General features: G+C 42.0%; 1 protein-coding gene across 3 annotated transcripts in view; it reads left to right on the top strand.

Annotated features, from left to right (window-relative positions):
• The first annotated feature begins 4,363 nt into the window (after positions 1–4,363).
• PLEKHH2 (pleckstrin homology, MyTH4 and FERM domain containing H2) overlaps positions 4,364–8,617 on the top strand; it is a 101,761-nt gene continuing 97,507 nt past the window's right edge. For all 3 annotated transcript variants that reach the window (XR_003551295.1, XM_006159910.3, XM_006159908.3), the window contains exon 1: positions 4,364–4,455. The gene's annotated coding sequence lies outside the window, so the exon portion shown is untranslated. The remainder of the gene's footprint in view (positions 4,456–8,617) is intronic.

The raw sequence follows: 8,617 nt of genomic DNA, 5'->3' as shown, positions 1-8,617 counted from the left end.
TCAAGCCGTCATGTCCAGGACTCTAACAGCGCAGTCAATCGTGTGGGATCCAACCTCCTTGAGGTTGCCACCAGCTGGTCCAATCCATTATATTTTTTCCATATCTTTTCCAAACATAGATCTTTCCAAATGTGTGTTTTTGATATCGCCACTCTCTGTTCCAGAAGCCACGTGCTCATTCTGATGGAATCGGTGTCTTCTCCTTCTTTTGGATTTTATATGTCATTGGATTAAGAGCCAGACAATCCTTTTCTGGTATTTACCCAGCCCCCTTCTCTGTGTCCCTCTAACTTCTCTGCCCTTGCTCTCAGTATTCCAGGTGGGCATGTGGACCAGGAACCAGTCTACGATTTGTAATCATTTTGTCTCTATGCAGATGACCTCGAAACATATATCCCCAACCCAGACCTTTCTCCTCATCTCAGCCTGGCACCTCAGGATGTATCCAGCACTTCCCAATCCAGCTCTTGTCTTCTTCCCCTTAGCTAGTTCCTTCTTCTCCTTGCTTCCTACCTTGGTGTCATTTCCCAGGTACACAGACACAAAGCCTCGCAGGCCCTCAGGTTCTTCTCTTCTCATCAGTTGTGAGACCTTGTATTCAAGTTCTTAAACGAGACTTAGATGTAGTATTGAGTAGTGGTTACTGTGGAGTCAGGAATCCCAGTTCTGCTACTGAATGTCTGATAATCTAGGTCAGTTATTTAACCTCACCCCGAGCTACAACCGTCACATGGGAAGAGTAAGTATAAGATTGTCATTAGATGATATATACTGATGCACGCAAACAGCCTGATGTGTTGTAGGTGCACCTGCTTACTATTTCTATGTATTTCACGCTAAACCTTTTAATTCCAACCATGGCCTCCATTTCATTCTCACCGTGATCTTCCTTGAACTACTTCCTTAACTCCTAATAATCCTCCCTCTCCTAGCTAAAGTCTCCACCAGGGCAGGTAGAGCTTCCTAAAACACAATTTTGATCACCCATCACTTCTGTCCATCACCACCACTACCAAGCTGCTACCCTCTCTCACCAAAATGACAGCAATAATCCCCTATCTGGTCTCTTTGAATCCAGTTTTGCCCTTTTCGAATCCATTCTTTACACTCTTGCCACCTCTGTTTTTATCATGTTGCCATTTAAGACACTGCAGTGGATTCCCCGTGCTCTCGAAATAATGCAGCTATAGCCTTGCTGCTCAAAGTGTGTGCCTGGAGCTTGTTAGGAAGGAATGTGAAACCTTGGTCTACATCTGCTTTTTGAGAAGATTCCTATTAAATCTTGGGAAGCCCTTTCTTCAAGACCACATATGACCTGGCCCTCTTTCCTCTATAGCCTCCTCTTGCTGTGCTCTTCCTCTCGCTCATCCTGCCCACACCTTGGTGGCATCTGTTCAGCCTCTCTGGCGTTTCAGGTCCCTCCTCACTGCAGAGCCTGGTCCTGGGGCTCCCACGACCTGGGATGTCCTTCCCATCACTTCCTTGCTTTCTCTGGGTTATTCTTTCAGACTTCAGCTCAAATGTCATTTTTCAGGAAAGGCTTCCTGACACCTGAAAATGGGCCAGGCCCCCTCATTATACAGTTGTATAAATTCAGTGCTTTTCCTTCAGTGCGAGCACTGAATGAAAATTGTAACTATTTATTTATGTAAATATATAATGAATGTGTCTCTCTCCCAAGACCAGAATTCCATGAGGACAGAAATATCCATTTCAGAATAGTTGACAGAAATATCTGTTTCATTCATCTTTGTATTCCTCATAACTTACTATAGTGCCTACAATAATATACGTACTCGATAAAATATATCCCCTTACCACCTTTATTTATTCATCCAACATATATTTATAGTGTGCCTACTATATGCTAGGCATTGGCTAGATACTGGACATACATTAAAGAGCAAAACTAGACAATGTTCCTGCTCTCATGGCACTTACAGTCTGGTGGGAGAAATGGACAATTAATCACAAATACATACATACACATATGTACTTATGGAAACAAAAGTACATGCTGCTGTGAATATTCATGAAGGCTGGTCAGAGATATATTCTATCAGCTGATACATAATATATAAAGATAAAATGTATCAAGTATTTTTCTTTCCTAAACAACTTTTTTCGTTATATAATTCTACTATACAATTCACCCATTTGAATTGTACATTTCCATGGTTTTCAGTATACTCACAGAATTGTGCAACAACCACCACAGATTTTAAAATGTTTTCATTACTGGAGAGAAACCTCACTCCCCTTCACCATCAACCTCGTCATCTCAGTCCTGGGCAACCATTAATCCACTTTCTGTCTCTATAGATTGCCTATTGTGGATATTTTACATAAATGGGATCATACAATGCACATTCTTTGTGATTGCCTTCTTTCCTATTTTTAAGATTCTTTTAAGATTCATCCAGGCTTAGCAAGTGTGAGTACTTCATTTCTTTTTATCGCCTCATACTATTCCATTGTACCATGAATTTTTCTTAGCACAGCCAGAAACAGGATACTGTTCCACTGTATTCTCCACAGCCAAACAAATTCAGTTTGTCATGTTTCCAGAAAAAGATGACAGTAAGTAAATGTTGGCTGAACCTTATAAGGGTGGCAGCCGTGTTTGGAAAGCTGCTTTTTATGAGTGACTTTATTCACTCAGTTCTCTTAGTCTAGTTAGTATTTCTGACTCACCAACGGAAGTGATTCTATTTTGGCATTCTTTCTCTTTCTCCTGCTCAGTCCCTACTGATTTGCTGTGTTAAATTATGCAAGTTGCTTAAACTCTGTTTGTTTAGCTCCTGCGTGCTCTGTAAAATAAGCCCGGTTCAGCCTTGCTTGTTTGCCAAAGCTGTTTGGAGACAATTTTTCATATGATATGCATCATCGGCTCCCACAGAAGGCAAAAGGAATTTGATGTGTGGGGGTAATCTGGGATGCAGTCCAAAGTCAGTGCTCATCTGGAAGAAATATGGGAGCCTGACACTCACTTGCTGGCCTTCTAATTGTATTCACTTATTGCCTCCCTTCTTAGGAACTCTGCAAATCTTTACCTCTTTGGTGTTTTTTCAATATAAAATGAGATAACCTTTTTTTTTTTTTTTTCCAAATTGTAGTGAAAAAAGCCTTGATACCTGCCTATTGACCAACTGTGAAGCTAACGGAGTAATTTGTCTGACTGAACTTAGTTATCTGGAAAAGGATTTTCCATGACATTCAGAATTCTCTCTCTCATTTTTATTTACCCTGAGACTGGCTCCTCAGACCTCAGCTTGGAATGTAAAATCCAATTAGATTAAAATTATAACTCATCTACTTATTCAGTATGCTGTATGCTGGGTACTGGGAAGCATGCAAAACCAAAAACTCAAGTCCTCGCTTTCAAAGTGCTCACAGTCTAATGGAGAGATAAGGGACTGTACCTAAGGCAGAATGTGCTAAGTGCCAAGGGGGCAAAAGCCTAGATGGCACAAGTCAGTGAGCGGAAACAAGGGGAGACATTTCTGTTAAAGGGGCAACAAACATGGTTACTTGGAGAAGATTATTTTGAGTTGTATCTTAGGAGGTAAAACTTGGGGGGGGGGTGGAAATAGCATGTAAATGTTCCCTGTGGACTTCCTTGGGCTGAGGGTGATGTGGAGTGCACAGCACTATTCAGGTCTGTGAATAGTAGCTGTGAAAATTAACCAGTAGGGCTAGCCAGTTGTGTGGTGGTTGGGGTGGCTGGATCCTACACGGCTGACTGAGTGGTTTGAATTCCGGACCCTTTGGTTTGAGACTCACATCAGGTGTGTGTGGGTGCTTGCCCAGAATCCCAAGAGGAGAATGGAGGAGAAGAGATTGTGGCATGACCATTCTACCTAGGGAGTGATTTCCCTCACTCTCTCTGTCTCCCCAGAGAAAGCACACACCTATAGAAAAAATTGAAAAGAAACGAACAAATTAACCTGTAAAGGTAGGATGGAGGCCTTCACTACTTGATGAGGGAATCTGATCTTGATCATTTAAGCGAAAGGAAGCCAGCGAAGGTCTTTGGTGGAGCGTACATCAAACTCTCCCAAGACAATCTGATAAGAGGATAAAGGATGGATTGGCAAGAGGAGAACTTGCAGGCTGGGAGACTAAGCAGAACGGTGCTGCGGTAGTCCAGGCCCGGAGGCTGAAGGAAAGGACAGGGTCTGAGGTCTAAGCCAGTGAAGGGTAGAGGAGTGACCACTTCTGGACAGAACTCCCTTCTCTGTAGGGGCTGGGAGGAGCTAAAGTTCTAGCCACACCCCCTGGTGACGACAGGTGGTAGGCTGAGGATCCCTATTGGCTCGCCAATCCGGGGTGAAGGCGGTGCTTGTCCCCGCTCGCTCGGGGTTCTGTGCGAGGAGGGCGCAGACTGAGAGCCCAGGGTCCCAGACCAGGCGCAGGCGGGACATCGGGCGCGGCCGCTGGGGATCCGCCGCAGAGGTAGGCAGGGGAAGGGCCAAGGGGCGACCCCAGCCCTCTGCTTACTCCGGGGTCCACGCCCCCTAGAGAGCGCGCCAGCCCGGGGGGCTCTCTGGGCCGAGGATGGGGGCGGCGGGAGACCGGGGGTACCTGGGGATGCCGAGGCGGGCGCGGGACCAGTCTCGCGTCTCTCGCCCTAGCTCGGGTCGCCCCCAGGTCTGAGGTCTTGCCCGAGGGGATGTCTGGGAACGGTGGCCCGCGCCCCCTCGCCCACAGCTGTGGTGACATTCTATTTGAAAATGGGCCCAAGCTTTTGGCGTGACGAAGGGGCGCGGCGGGGCAGCCCGGCTCCCCGCGCCCCCGCGCCCCGGCGTCCCCGCGCCTAGTGGCCCACACAGTTAGGGATGCGCGGCCTCGGCTCCTGCGAAGCCCCACTGGGATCCCGCGGGAAAAGTTCCCCAGACTTTAAAGAACCATTTTCTTCACTTCGAGTGGCCGGAACGTCAACGTGACCTAAGGTGACCCAGCCGAAACTACTCTGTCCCTGAAGTTAAAGAGACTTCTTTGAAAAAGCTGGGGCACGCAAGCCGTAGGTGTTGATGTGCGAACGCCGTGGAAAGAGAACTTGAATCATTTACGTTATAAAAGCGCTAGTGCTGTGCTACCTGCTGGTCACTGCTTTCTTTGTGAAAATGCCAGTTTTTGCAAGCGTGGACCGCAAGCTGTGTGTGTCCCGGAGGAACACGGCTGTTATGGGCAGTGCCACAGAAGGGCAGGCGTCGCCCAAGTGAGGCCAGAAGGGGTCCCGAGGTTCCTTAAACAAGGCATGCCTCAGTCTAGTCAAGAAAGACACTCTTCTGCTTTGGGGGAAAAAATACAGTTATCTGGCCCAGTTAAACTATCGCTCAAGTGGAGAGAACCAAATAATATAAGCGGCTTACTCTGCGTAGATGAATTCTTCCATTTCTTTTTCTTTCCTTTTTGGGATTTGGAAGAGAAGCAGGAAGTCGGAGATTCAGAGAAAAGAGCATTCACTCCACAATTGTAAACAGTTTATTTCGTGTCGGTAAATATTTTTAAAGGTCATTAGGGGTATTTGGAAACCAATACTTTTTCTTGTCTCCTGCAGTGAGATAGATTACTTTCAAATGCAAAATATAGTTATGATACTCATTTAGCAATTAGTTATAGCTCTCAAAGGTATATAGTTCTCTTACATCAATGGTGGGGGGGCGGGAGATGGTGCATATTGTTGGAAATTAGAATTCTTATCTATTCATGATGAGTCCAGTGCCTAAACACAACAGTTACTTTACACTTGTTAACTAACTGAAATTATGGAATGAAATGATGATCTAGATGCCAGTCAGGCACCTAGACCTCATGGTATGTAGACCTTAGTGTAGACCATTATCCAACCAATCTACATGTTGAGTTTTTGTTGTTGTTTTTAGAATTTTCTTTCTTTCTTTCTTTCTTTCTCTCTCTCTCTCTCTCTCTTTCTTTCTTTCTTTCTTTCTTTCTCTCTCTCTCTCTCTCTCTTTCTTTCTTTCTTTCTTTCTTTCTTTTGTCCATCGGATACTTTCTTGGCAGAGAGAGACAGAGAGAGCGAAAGTGGGAAGTCCCTCCCGAGCCTGGGATGTGCCACAATCCCTACTCCTCCAGCCTCCTTTTGGGATTTTGGGCATGCCTGCAATAGTGCCTGGTATGATTTTCAAGCTACTGGATCCAGAACTTCAACTGTGGTTGACCATGTGAGAATACAACACCCTAACCACCACACCACCCATTTTAACAGCTCAAAATTTTGAATTTTAAAAATTATGACCCAATTAATAGAGTATGCAGACTTCAATGCTGATTTAGTAATATTTGTAAGAGTTTGCTACTCCACTATAAAATATGTAATGAGCATAACTAAAGAAACAGATATATTTAGCTTTACATTTATGTATTGTGTCATTTTCATAGCAAAATAAGATATTTATATGATCATACTTGAAGTTAACAGTTACCACTCAGTTATTTGAGTTAATGGTAAAATTTTTGGTGGGGATAACCAAAAATAATGGATCATCAAATTTGTAAATGCAGTCCTAGCATGTTTGTTTAAGTATTACTTTTTCTTTACTTATTTGGAAATAGATGCTCTTTTTAAACCAAAATATAATTCACAAATTAAAATGTACTTTTTTTTTGAAGAGGTTTTTTTCTATAGGGCGTGTGTGCTCACCAGAAAGACAGAGACAGAGAGACAGAAAGCGAGAAATCACCCCCCCAGGGGGGATGGCCATGCTGTAGTCTCTTCTCCGTTTTCCTCTCGGGATCTTGGGCACGCACACACACACACCCAGCGTGAGTTTATGCCACAGGGTTCGGGACTCAAACCACGGTTGACTACATGGGAATCCAGCGACATAGCCATAACGCCAATTGCTGGTCCCAAAATGTACTCTTTTAAAGTATTCAGTTCAGTGATTTCTAGTATATTCACGAGATGTACATCTATCACCATTGTCTAATTCTAGAATATTTTCATCATCCCAAGAAGTCTTCCTATTCCTATTAATAGTCAGTCCCCATGGTTCTCTCCTTACAACCCTAGGCAACCACAAACCTAATTTCTGTCTCTTTGAGTTTGCCTATTCTGTACATTTCGTATAAATGAAATCATAGAATATATGACCTTTGTGTCTACATTTTTTATTTAGTATGTTTTCAGGGTTTATTCATTGTCATAGCATGCATTAGTACTTTATTCCTTTTTTTAATAGTTGTATTATTATTATTTTATTTTATTATCTTTATTTTTACTTTGACCATAGAGAAACAGAGAAAGAGAGGGAAAGAAAGAGAGCAAGCTGCCAGGTCTGGTACTTAAGCCACAATTGGCCATATGGGAGTCCAGCACCTTAACTACCAGGCCACCTGCCGGCCCCTATACTTTATTCCTTTTTATGGCTGAATAATATTCCATTGTATGGATATACCACATTTGTTTACCTGTTCATCCTTTGGTTGTTTCTACTTTTTTAGCTGTACTTGTTCATCCTTTGGTTGTTTCTACTTTTTTAGCTGTTATGAATAATGTTGCTAAGAACATTTGCATATGAGTTTTGGTATGGAAATATATATTCAATTCCTTTGAGCATATGATTAAAATTGGAGTTGTTCAGTCATATGGAAACTTTAAAGTTTTGAGGAACTGTTAGTTTATAAATTAACCGTACCATTTTTGCATTCTGACAACAATGTATGAGGCTTTCCAGTTTCTCCATATCCTCACTAGCACTTTTATTATATGTCTTTTGTCATTTCATTATCTCCATCCTACTTGGTGTAAAGCAGAATGTCACTGAATTTTATTTACATTTTCCTTTATAGCTAATGACGTTGAGCATCTTTTCATGTGCTTATTGACTATTTGTATATCTTCTTTGGATAAATGTCCATTCAAATACTTTGTTCTCCTTTTAACTGGATTGTCTTTATTGTTAAGTTGTAAGCGTCCTTTATATACTCTAGACACAAATCTCTTATTAGATATATAATTTCAGGTATATATTTTTTCTACTCTATTTCTTTTATTTCTTTAGATGCTATTACAAATGGAAATTTTTAAATTTCATTTTTGGAATTTTTCTTGCTACTGTATAGAAAAATGGTTGATTTTTACATACTGATTTGGTGTCCTAAAACATGCTGAATTCAATAGTTGTGATAGTTTTGTTTTTGGTAGATTCTTTAGAATTTTTTATGTGCATGGCTATGCCATCTGCAAAAAGAAATAGTTTTAGTTCTTGTTTTCCAGCCTGGATGCTTTTATTTTATTTTCTTGCCCTTGCTAGATTATCTCGTACACTGGTGACTAGTAACAGAGAGAACAGACTTCCTTGTCTTCTTGCTGATTTGGGGGGAGAAACTTTCAGTTTTTTACCAGTCAGTATAATGTTTGCTGTGGCCTTTTTGTAGATGTCCTTTGTCAGGTTGAGGAAGTTCCCTTCTATTGCTTGTTTGTTGAATATTTTTATCAGGAAGGAGTATTAAGTTTCTGTTGAAAATTTTGTTGAATATTTTTATCAGGAAGGAGTATTAGGTTTTTGTTGAAAAAATTTTCTGTGTATATCGAGATGATCATGTGGTTTTTGTCCTTTGTTCGAATGACGCATGGGTTGATTTTAAT

This window comes from Tupaia chinensis, unplaced genomic scaffold (genome assembly GCF_000334495.1).
Source record: "Tupaia chinensis unplaced genomic scaffold, TupChi_1.0 Scaffold000661_1, whole genome shotgun sequence".
Classification (NCBI taxonomy): domain Eukaryota; kingdom Metazoa; phylum Chordata; class Mammalia; order Scandentia; family Tupaiidae; genus Tupaia; species Tupaia belangeri.
This window is presented reverse-complemented; position numbering and strand designations above follow the sequence as displayed.